This window comes from Staurois parvus, unplaced genomic scaffold, assembly GCF_062004578.1.
Source record: "Staurois parvus isolate SC_StPar_1 unplaced genomic scaffold, SC_StPar_1.0 ptg000303l, whole genome shotgun sequence".
NCBI classification, from domain to species: Eukaryota; Metazoa; Chordata; class Amphibia; order Anura; family Ranidae; genus Staurois; species Staurois parvus.
The window spans coordinates 5,337,204-5,349,513 of NW_028318099.1; the positions used below are offsets into that span (position 1 = coordinate 5,337,204).

General features: G+C 42.5%; 1 protein-coding gene and 1 long non-coding RNA gene across 3 annotated transcripts in view; one reads left to right on the forward strand and one right to left on the reverse strand.

Annotated features, from left to right (window-relative positions):
- ANK3 (ankyrin 3) overlaps positions 1–12,310 on the reverse strand; it is an 818,082-nt gene that overhangs the window by 463,359 nt on the left and 342,413 nt on the right. The gene's annotated exons all lie outside the window — the stretch shown is intronic.
- The window catches only part of LOC149457739 (uncharacterized), a 245,107-nt gene that overhangs the window by 158,854 nt on the left and 73,943 nt on the right, over positions 1–12,310 (forward strand). The gene's annotated exons all lie outside the window — the stretch shown is intronic.

The window sequence follows — 12,310 nt, forward strand, 5'->3', positions numbered from 1 at the left end:
ATATATAAACAGACACAGCAATTAAACACAGCAAATCAATCACTAGTTGTTGTGTCAATGTTATATGATACAAATAGGGTGCCATCTAGTGGCTAAATTGTATATTACCACTTTACTTTTTTTTCCAAGACTTGTCACTCTTCCAGGGAGTTCTATAAAATTACACCATTGCTGCAATTTTCCATCTACAGAAGTTTGTAAAATCAATAAGTGGAATTTGTCCATAGAATCAGTATTGAGAACTGCAATATTCACTGTAGGCGTTAATGAAGACGTTATACGTGAGCTGCTCATATCCAAAAACACACTAAATTTTGTTATTTTTTATTGTGCCACAAAGCTGCAAGTGACAGCAAGGGCACTAGTTACCAAAATAAATTGTTCTGCCCATCACCACAATGTGCTTTTTATTTTATTTTCTGACCAGAAAACTCTGTGTTCCTACCTGATTTAGTTTTGCTTGCTTACTAGGTGTGAAACCCCCCTTAATTATGGGCTAAGTCTTGTCTTCAAAAATAGAGCCCACTGAACATGGAATTACTGGAGGGTTTAGCACAGAAACTAAATTAGAAATTTGCTTAGAGAAGGCTATTCATGTTAAAAAAATAAAGGGAAGAGAAGGTAGCTCCTGGTGCCCACTCGTGGGGCTTATTCGCATCACATACTGGTTTTCCACAAAGGATCATGCTTATATGTGATTTTTGTATGCGCTGTGTGCTGTACACATGTAAAAGCTGAGCTCTGTCTGTCAGATGCAACTGATGGGATGTGGGGGGAGGAGGGCAGAGCCAGAATGGTTTTAGAGTGTTGTGATCCCCATCTGGTCCACTCTGACAGCTGGTGGCAGCAGCCATTTCTGTTTTTGTAAAATTTGCTTGGCTTGGCCAATCATATGCTAGAAAAGCAAAAATGGCTCCACCCACCGGCCATCAGATTGGACCTGATGGGGAAACACAACACTCTAAAACCATTCTGGCTCTGCCCCCTCCACATTTCCCCATAACATCTACTATGATAGCTGAGGGGAGGATCAATTTCTGAATGTGTAGAGTGTATCTTAGCCACTCAATTTCTACAAAGGCAGAAATGACTCCTCCTACCAGCCATCAGAGCAGACTTGATGGGGAGGTGCAACACTCTAAAACCATTTTGTCTCTGCACCTCCCACCCCTTTCCCCACCCCAATGTGTACCACCAGGTGTGCTCTGACAGCTGGTGGGATTGGTTGCTTGTGCATGGGTAGAATTTGTTTGGCTAAGCCATCAGAGTGGACCTGATGGAAAGCTGAGGCCTATATGTCATACATACAATGAGCCTCTCCAGGATCATGCCCAAAGAATGAATGCCTCTTTTATTTGGCCGATATGTAAAATCAATAATGTGTGATCAGCACAGTGAATTTACACTTTGTTGGAATACTGTATACTTATTGGTCCTGAGCAGCGCCAGTGACCAATAGCGCTGCTGGTATGCCTGTAAATGTTGCACAAATGTTTACATATGTACATCATTAACTATGGCTGAATATACAGCTCTGGATGCAGCTGTGCCCTACTTTATGTATGCTGCCAAACATAGCATAAATTGACACTGCAAGACACAGCTGTGTGTATGGGCCCATAGACTTCCTTAGTGCATACAAAACTATACGCTGTATGCATTTGAATGCAGCATTTTCTATGTTTATGTGAATCAGCTCCTAGACAGTACCTTTCATTTTAAAGGTTTAAATGGTTAACATTTAAAACCCAGCTCCATACAAAACTCTGTTTCCAATTTTGGATAAGACACAAATAGAGGGGCAATTCCTCTTACAGGGATGCAAGCAGCATACAATCCTGACAGATGTTCTAATTGGACCCCATCAATTAATAAGGAGGGATCGGGCAGCTGACAAGCAGGGTGAATTAGATCTTGGACAGAGAGGGTGATCAATGCGGTGAATGGACAATTACTGGAACCGATTCCCCTGTGTGGCTCTCCTTGCAGCACCCGAAAAAATGGCTTCTCCTCCTCTCCCATCCCTGAGGTTTCAGCTGCTGCAGGGAAAGAGACCCAGGGGGATCAGATACAGTAACTGCCCCCACTCCCCCCCCCCCCCCGCTGCACCAACCACCCTCCCTGTCCATGATTTGATTTCCCCTGCTGCCCTGCCTCCCTGTGGGCTCCTTCCCCCACAGCTCATGGGAGGATTGATTCAAGATGGAGAGTGGGGAGCTGGTAAATATGTCATATACCAAACACTTACTGTGTTCATTCACATAACTGAAGCATAGTAAACGGTGTTCACTATGCTTCAGTTTGTGGATGAACAGGAGGCCTCTCTGTACAGAGAGTGAATTTAAGTGGTTGTAAAGGCTCAAGGTTTTTTACCTTCATGCATTCTATGCAAAACCTTCTGTTTGCAGCATCCCCCCCCCCCCAGCAGCCCCTAATACTCACCTAATCCCCCTCTCGATCCAGCGATGTGCACTGGAGTCTTGGCTATCCCTGGACTCCCTCTCCTCATTGGCTGAGACAGCAGCAGGAGCCATTTGCTCCCGCTGCTGTCAATCACAGCCAGTGAGAAGAGAAAGCTGAACTGCTGCTCCTTGTGTGAATGGACACACGGAGCAGCAGCTGGGGAGTGCACATGCTCGAGTGACCCATAGTGAAGTGCTTGCTGTGGGGCACCCAACAGGGAGGAGGGGCCAGGAATGCCAATGGGGGACCTGAGAAGAGGAGGATCTGTGCTGCTCTGTGCAACACCACTGCACTGAGCAGGTAAGTATAGACATATTTGTGTTTTTTTTTTTTTTAATTTAAGCCTTTAGAATCACTTTAAGGGCTCATTCACATAGATTCTCTGGCTCCTACAGTGTGAATCCATGGTTTATTTATGCCACCTGTTACTATGTGGAAATGCAGCGGCTGTACAAACACAGCTTCAAGCTCTAATTTGACAGGTGTGCAGAAGCAGGTGAGTAGCCATGACCATAGGTTTACATCTGTGCAGGTGGTGCCGCTGTGGATCCGCACGAAAATCCATGCAGCCGCACCACCCGCACAGAGAAATGCGGACCTAATGGCACGCCGCCCGCACTGGAAATCGCACATATATTGGGAACCAGGGTTCCCGTGCAGGCTGCGTTTTCCAAAGAAGTGCAGGGACTTCTTCCCTGCATGTCACGGGCTTGGCCCGCACGGCCACATATATGTGAACCGGGGATGAATGCACACTGTCTGTGCTTGGGGCCTCACACCTGCACCCACATACCTGTCAAATTAGGGCCTCTGGCTGTGTTCATACAGCTGAAGTGTGCCCATAACATAGGCTGTCTGCACACAACTGCTGCCACATAAACAAACTGCTGATTCACACTGTACAGTACACAGAAACCATGTGAATGAGCCTCAAGACCACATTCACAGAGTGCTTTATTTATTAAATCAATACAGTTTTATCTTTTATATTTAGCAGGAATTTTGTAAGGTATGTTTATGTCTGCTGACTTTAGTGTATTTGTAGATAAATTATAGTTTTGATAATTTGGGAGAGGGGGGAGGAGATTACTTCTGAATTTCAGGCCCATTTACCCTTGTTTTTGGCAGATGCTTTTTCTATTGAAATCAATAAAAATGCATCAAAGTGAACATCAATACATTTTGCATTTTAAATGCATGTGATAATGCATTTTGCACTGAATGGGAACAAACATCATAGTGCATGTGAAAGTGCAGTGACATGCGTTTCTGCACACAAATGCGTATTCATACACATCGACCTGTTTTCATGTAATATAATTGAATTAAATGGAAAACACCTTTGGAAAAAACAAACAACTAGAACAGGCCCTTTGTAGACCTTGTTAATGAACTGCAAATTTCTGCAAATATACTGCTAAGAATAGTACCATGTATTAAATCCCCATGCAAATGCGCTATATATATATATATATATATATATATATATATATATTATTTTTAATACAATGTATGTTTTTGAAGGAGGCTGTTTCTAGAAAAGTGATGGATTTTAGGACATTCTCTGAAAAATGAGAAAGACTCAAGATAAGCATTAAACTACTGCTGTTCAGTAGACATGTGTAATGCTTGTGTATTTCCGAACTCTCTGCAGGCAGTCCTTCAGCACAGCATTCTTCCCACTTGTAATGAGCACTATACTATTAGAACATTAACAAAAAAGCTGGGAAATTGTGGGGGGTTAATAAAAAAAAAACTGTAGGACATACCTCCCATCTGTCCCTGTCTGGTAGAAAACGTACATGGTTTTGGTCATCAGAAATCATTGAGGAAAATAAAAGTGGTTCAGGTCAAGTGTAGGGCATTATAGACCAGGCTCAGAATGATCAAATTGAAACGATTATCAAATGAAGATGTTTGGAGGTACAAGATAACAGGCCATTAAACCAAGGCAGTGCTTTCTGAGGACATGCTGCCCTATGTGAAGGGATGAAGCAGTTCTAAGCCGACCCAAACCACAAGCTGATTATTAGCTAAGGATGAGGTCAGCTGAGCATTTTTCATTAAAGCTGCATAAACCCACAAGCAAAAATTTTATAAATTGCAGTTTGCCAATCCTTAAATGTGGAGACTGCATTTGTTTTGTTTTTTATTAGGGTAATTTTCTTTATTTTCAACTTGTGATCTGGTCAATAACTTATTTCCTGTCTTAGACTAGCTCCTCTATCTATGAAGAAGCAATGGAGTCACACTTGGGCAGCAGAGTTGTCTGGAGAGGGTAGTGTTAGATGGACTAAAATGAAAGCAGTATTAAACCCAAAACCAAAAATGTATTGTATTGCAGCCTACTATTATCATTAGATGTGGGCCTGCATCAGTTTTTTCTTTTTATGCTTTTACCTTCTGTTTTCACCTGGAAATATGGCCAGTTAACACACCTCCAGTATTAGTAAGACACCACTGTGGAGAAATATGCTAGGACACAGCAGACAGCAGCATTTTCAGTCTGGGGGGTGGGAGTATTACAATGTATTAGTAGATTTGAATGCAATAACAAATTGAAGTCAAACTCCAGCTTACACTTTCTAAGTGGTTAAAACTGTTTTTTTTTCCTTTTGGGATAAAGGTTCTACATGAATAAAGAAAAGCTGATCATTTTAATTACACCTGCCAGTGGTAAATAGATGGTCTTATCCATGTAAACTTATATATTCTGCTGGAGAGCTTGGACTTCTGAAAAGAAGCAGAAGTACTGGCTGAATGGTGAAAATACAAAAAAAGAAAGAAAAAACCCCCCAAAATCTAATGCAACCATCACATCTAAGAATTGGCAAGATGCAATATAATAAATGTTTGCTTTTGGGTATAATACTACTTTAAAGCCTAACTTCAGCTAACACTTATTAAGCAGTTACAGAAACATTTTTTGTTCCTTTTGGGATAAAAGTTTTAACTAAATTAATAAAAGCTGACCACTGTAAGCACCCCTGTCAGTGTTAAATGGATTCTACCCTCTAAATGCAACTTTTGCTAGAATGAACAGACAAATTTAAACAAACAGAAGGATTAACAGGTAAAATAAAAAATGCAAGAGTGACTCAGAAAATCAAAGACTGCTTTGTTAATGCTCGTGTCAGACTGCATCATATATTTAATTTTTTATTTTGCCTTTAACAGCACTTTAATAAAACAAAGACAGCATCCCCTGCTAAATATCTACATAATATAACAATATAGAATAAAAAAAGAAGACAAAACTGTTTCTGCCACTAGAGGACTCTGTTATTCTACTGAATCTCAAGCTACACAACTCACAAAGTACAGCGTTGTCTTCTAGTATAGATACAGCTTTAAAAAATGGATCATTTTTCAACTACCATATACTTGTTTCAAGCCCAGTAATCCATTTATTATTATTATTATTATTATACAGGATTTATATAGCGCCAACAGTTTGCTCAGCGCTTTACAATATAAAGAGAGACAATACAGCAACGATACAGTTCAATACAAGAGGGTTAGGAGGGCCCTGCTCCTGGGTGCTTACAATCTAAGAGGGAGAGGCTGGTGGCAGAAAAGGTAATAACTGTGGGGGATGAACTGATAGGAGGAATAGAAGATTCAGTTATTAGCAGGATAGGCTTCCCTGAAGAGAGAATTTTTCCGAGATCGCCTAAAAGTGGGTAGAGTAGGAGATAGTCGGATATATTGGGGTAGAGAGTTCCAGAGAATGGGGGAGGCTCTGGAGAAGTCATGGAGACAAGCATGGGAGGAGGAGACAAGGGAGCTAGAGAGCAGGAGGTCGTGGGAGGAGCAGAGAGGATGGTTTGAGTGATATTTGGAGACAAGATTGGTGATAATTCCGGGCAGATGCTTTGAATTTTATGTGTTGGGCAATGGGAAGCCAATGGAGGGATTGGCAGAAATGGATTGGCTAGTAAGGTGGATGAGTCTGGCAGCAGCATTCATGATAGACAGAACAGGGGATAGCCTGCGATTAGGTAGGCCAATGGGGAAGGAGTTATAGCCAAGGCGAGAGATAACAAGGGAGTGAATAAGTTGCTTAGTAGTTTTCTTTACAAGTTATGAATGAAATAACTTCTACTGAACAGAATGTGTAAATATCTTCCGTTTTAAGAAAGCAACAGTGTTGTTTATTGTATTTTGGTTCCTTTTTGGACCACCTCACCCTAAAAATTGGTTATTTTGTCTGGATCAGGAGGGTAAAATTTAAAAAAAAAACCTAAAAACCCCTTCATTCCCTCGGATAAGGCTCATTTACACTTGCAGTCAGGGTGCAGTAAAAATAGACAGTTGAGCTTATTTGGCGCTCCTCCTTAAGGTAGCCAGACAGGGTGACACACACAGCGCAGGTGCTGCAAAAATGATACCTCATATTGCGTTGAACATGCCCCATTGAAGTGAACTGAGTGCTGAAACCACCCTGCAATGCACACAGTTGTGGTTTGGTGATGCGGCCTTTGCAGGGGTAAAACAGGACATTCAGTGCCAGGACAAGGGCATCCAGGGCCCAAGGTAAACAAGCTAAACTGCACTCTCCTATCAGCCTTATAACAGAAGGAAGGTACCCCCATCCCTACAGTAAACCATTGTGCCCAGGGCAGCCCCCGGTTTCGGCCCGCTCCTTGTCCTGGCGCTGGTGGCAGATCTAATTTCCTGTCAAAAGCTTCTGAAAAGCAATCCACTGCAGATCTCTTGTCAGAGGGGAGGTTTTGTCACAAGTGTACAGTATGTAAACCTCTAACAAGGAACTTCTTTTTTTTCCTTCTTTTGGGTCTGGGTCTAATCCCAATTGTTAAAATAGGATAAACTCATTTAAGCATTTGCAGACTGCGGACGTGTTAGACACACCCAAAAAAAAATATCATCATTGTACATAGGGTTTTAGTAATATGTCCAGTCCTTCTGCCCTGCTGCCAGGACCTCCTCTGTCCCAGTACTGGGCAGTTTAGCTCTGATTAATCAAAGTGGCATTACCAGTACACAGACAAAGTTCTGACAGCTGGAGCTGTCAAACTAAAGCAGTCTGGCAATGTTTATCAACAACATTGCTCAAAAGAAACAATGTTTCATTTTGTATCTGTGTATTCATCTACAGATCAAAAGGCTGAACTTCCATCTGCAGATGAAGTCAATTAAAGCAACCTGACAAGTTTAAAAAAAAAAATTTTTTTGTTTTTTTTTTATTAAATGGTCCTCTGTTTAACCCCTTATTAATCCTTAGTTTACTCCAATCAGCACTAATTAACTCCTTATTCTCCTTCTCCATTCAATTGTTATTTTCCTGCTGATCTTTTTTAGTTTCTATTTTATTAACTAATAATATTTAATTTTTTTTTTGCTTTTGTGTGTATTGTTCAGAGCCGCAGCTGGACCCCACCCCCTCTCTCTCCTCATTGGCTGACTGGTTGTGATTGACAGCAGCAGGAGCCAATGGCAAAAGAGGAGGCAGAGAATCGGAGCAGCCGAAGCTGTCATTCACATCGCTGAATTGCAGTGAGGCTCAGGTAAGTATTTAGGGGGCTGGGAGCACTGCATGCACACAGAAGGTGTTTTATTTTCATGCATAGGATGCGGGAAGGTAAAAAACCTTCAGCCTTTACAACCACTTTAAGGACAAACAAGGCTTTCTTTTCGTGAATATTGCCTTGCAACAATAATTTTTTTTTTACAATCCTAAAACAATTAAATATAACAAAACATGCCTTTTCTTTTTTTGAGCAATGCTAGTTTAAAAATAAATAACGTTACTGCACATAAAAAGTGTGCATTTTATTCTGTAATTCTTCTGTTTAAAATGACACTAAAATTATGATTCTGGTACAAAGCATTGCAAAATTATTCACAAATGAAATCAAGTGGGTTTTTTCAATTTTGCGCTTTTTAAAATGTGAAATTTGTAAATATATGTTAAAGGTGTAAAAATATTAACCACTTGAGCCCCAGAGGATTTACCCCCCTTAATGACCAGGCCTTTTTTTGCTGTTTGGCGCTGCACTAATTCAAATAATTGCACGGTCATGCAATGCTGCCCCCAAACGAAAATTACGTCCTTTTTTCACACAAATAGAGCTTTCTTTTGGTGGTATTTGATCACCTGTGCGCTTTTTATTTTTTGCTCTATAAACAAAAAAACCACAAAAATTTTGAAAAAAAACAATATTTCTACTTTCAGCTATAAAAAATATATCGTAAACTCAAAGTTAGTCATAAATTTAAGCCAAAATGTATTCTGCTACATGCTTTTGGTAAAAAAAAATCCCGTGCATTAGCGGGCAAACTGGCGCTATCTAGGAGGGGCGCTAACACTATCAGAAGTCACCAGTGACACTAATACAGTGATCAGTAAAAATCTGTTCACTGTAATCAATGACACTGGTGACAGGGCAGTGAAGGGGTTAACTGGGGGGGGGTGATCAAGGGGTTAAATGGGATTTCTGGTGCACTAGCGGGCAAACTGGCGCTATCTGGGAGGGGCGTTAACACTATCGGAAGTCGCCAGCGACACTGATACAGTGATCAGTAAAAAATGGTTCACTGATCAGTGACACTGGTGACAGGGCAGTGAAGGGGTTAACTGGGGGGGCGATCAAGGGGTTAAACGGGATTACTGGTGTACTGGCAGGCAAACTGGCGCTATCTGGGAGGGGCGCTAACTCTATCGGAAGTCGCCAGCGACACTGATACAGTGATCAATAAAAATTGGTTCACTGATCAGTGACACTGGTGACAGGGCAGTGAAGGGGTTAACTGGGGGGGGGGGGCGATCAAGGGGTTAAACGGGATTACTGGTGTACTGGCGGGCAGTCTGGCGCTATCTGGGAGGGGCGCTAACACTATTGGAAGTCGCCAGCGACACTGATACAGTGATCAGTAAAAATTGGTTCACTGATCAGTGACACTGGTGACAGGGCAGTGAAGGGGTTAACTGGGGGGGGGGGGCGATCAAGGGGTTAAACGGGATTACTGGTGTACTGGCGGGCAAACTGGCCCTATCTGGGAGGGGCACTAACACTATCGGAAGTCGCCAGCGACACTGATACAGTGATCAGTAAAAATTGGTTCACTGATCAGTGACACTGGTGACAGGGCAGTGAAGGGGTTAACTGGGGGGGGCGATCAAGGGGTTAAACGGGATTACTGGTGTACTGGCGGGCAAACTGGCGCTATCTGGGAGGGGCGCTAACTCTATCGGAAGTCGCCAGCGACACTGATACAGTGATCAGTAAAAATTGGTTCACTGATCAGTGACACTTGTGACAGGGCAGTGCAGGGGTTAACTGGGGGGGGGCGATCAAGGGGTTAAACGGGATTACTGGTGTACTGCCGGGCAAACTGGCGCTATCTGGGAGGGGCGCTAACTCTATCGGAAGTCGCCAGCGACACTGATACAGTGATCAGTAAAAATTGGTTCACTGATCAGTGATACTGGGTGACAGGGCAGTGAAGGGTTTAACTGGAGGGGGGGGGCGATCAAGGGGTTAAACGGGATTACTGGTGTACTGGCGGGCAATCTGGCGCTATCTGGGAGGGGCGCTAACTCTATCGGAAGTCGCCAGCGACACTGATACAGTGATCAGTAAAAATTGGTTCACTGATCAGTGACACTGGTGACAGGGCAGTGCAGGGGTTAACTGGGGGGGGGGCGATCAAGGGGTTAAACGGGATTACTGGTGTACTGGCGGGCAAACTGGCGCTATCTGGGAGGGGCGCTAACTCTATCGGAAGTCGCCAGCGACACTGATGCAGTGATCAGTAAAAATTGGTTCACTGATCAGTGACACTGGTGACAGGGCAGTGAAGGGGTTAACTGGAGGGGGGGCAATCAAGGGGTTAAACAGGATTACTGGTGTACTGGCGGGCAATCTGGCGCTATCTGGGAGGGGCGCTAACTCTATCGGAAGTCGCCAGCGACACTGATCAGTAAAAATCGCTTCACTGATCAGTGACACTGGTGACAGGGCAGTGAAGGGTTAACTGGGGGGGGCGATCAGAGGGTTAAATGTGTCCTAGAGTGTTCTAACTGTAGTGTAGTGCTTGTGTACTCACTTTTTGGATGTCTTCTTCTCTGTCTGGAACGGAATGTGTCCAGGCAGAGAAGAATGACATCATATCCTGCCCTGTGTGTATGTCAACACAGGACAGGATAGGACAGGGACCGATCATGGCGATTTCAGCCAGAAATCACTGGCTGAAATCTAATGATTGATCCCTCCTGGATCAAATCGTGTCACCCGCGGGTCGGCGGGAGCGCGTGCGCCCCCTGCCGGCGAAAGTGTCGGGAACGCGGAACCCGTTTTTAAACATGGTTTTGCGCTCCACTGCCGCCCTACACACGTATATACACAGTGGCAGGGCGGCAAGCGGTTAATGAACAAAGCAAAAAAAAAGTTTAAATATTATCAGTTCATAAAATAGAAACGAAAAAAAAACCTTGATCCTTTACAACCACTTTAAACTATTTTTGCAGTGTGGCAGGGTACATTATCTTGCTGAAAGATGCCACTGCCATCAGGGAATATAGTTTTCATGAAGAGGTGCACTTGCTCAGCAACAATGTTTAGGTAGGTGGTGTGTGTCAAAGTATCACCCATATAAATGGCAAAACCAAGGTTTCCCAGCAGAACACTGCCCAAAGCATCACACTACTGAGGAGCATACATTTTTTTAGATAGATTAGATAGGTTAGTGACTCCCTATGATTAAGTCCGGAAGGGACGAAACGTATCAGTGATTGGTTGAGCGGCGACTGGAAGTGACGAACATCAGAACCGAAAGTGACGCAGGATTGTCCAAGAGCGAGGACTGGCAGTGGTGAGAGCATTGTGCGGTCTTCCCTCTCTGATATACCGATACACTTGCATCTTTGGCCATTATTTTTTCTGACTTCTTGTAAGTAGTATTCTCGGGCAGAGAATAAAAGGTTTTAAGTGATACTGCACCATGTTGGGTCTCTATTTTTTATTTTCTATGTGATGTTTGTTGGGATTATCAGAAAGAGTTACTACTATCTTGGAGAGTCTGAGCCATCATTAGAGGAATCCATTCTGTGTCTTAAAAAAGGATCTTTTCCTTAGAGAATTATATACCCAAATGTGCAAAATGCCAACCATGAGAATGGAAGGCAAATATGTCTGGTGAGTGCATACCTGAGAGAGGACCATGGCACAACTTCAGATTGTTTCACTAATATTCACGTGGTGATCATTGGAATATGATTATGATTATGAAGTAACTTTACGTGGTGATCACAAAAAGGACTGAATTATTTGGACTTTTCATGTGTTTATATATATTTTTGAAAATCATTTATTGAGCTCCGCATTAATATTTTATAGAATATTATTTTGAGGTTAGTAAAGGTAGCCACTATTTTTCAAAAACGTAAAAACAAATGACATCAGCGAGCGCTAACTATGGTAGCAGCAAATGCACAAAAAAAGGAACTACAAATCCTCTCTAAGAAATCAAATAAACATACAGTAGTGCAGCACATAAAATGAACATATTAAGGCAGAATAAGTGTCGCAGGTGATCATCTGCAGAATAGTATATTGATAAACTATATTGTATGAACAATATAAAAGTCCTATTGGATAAATAAATGATATGGAAGTGTCTCTTCAGATGATGAGATTCCAGTGAGTGATTTACATAAAATCTGGGAGTGGATGATCAGCCAGGAAATGAAATAAAAGGCCAGGAAATAAAAAATGTCTGGAGGTGTGCGAAAGATTAGTGAGATTGCAAACTCACCAGAAGCATTAATGTAATGCGCATTAAATGATGTAATCCGGCGTGGGGGACTCCCATCAAGTGGAACCTG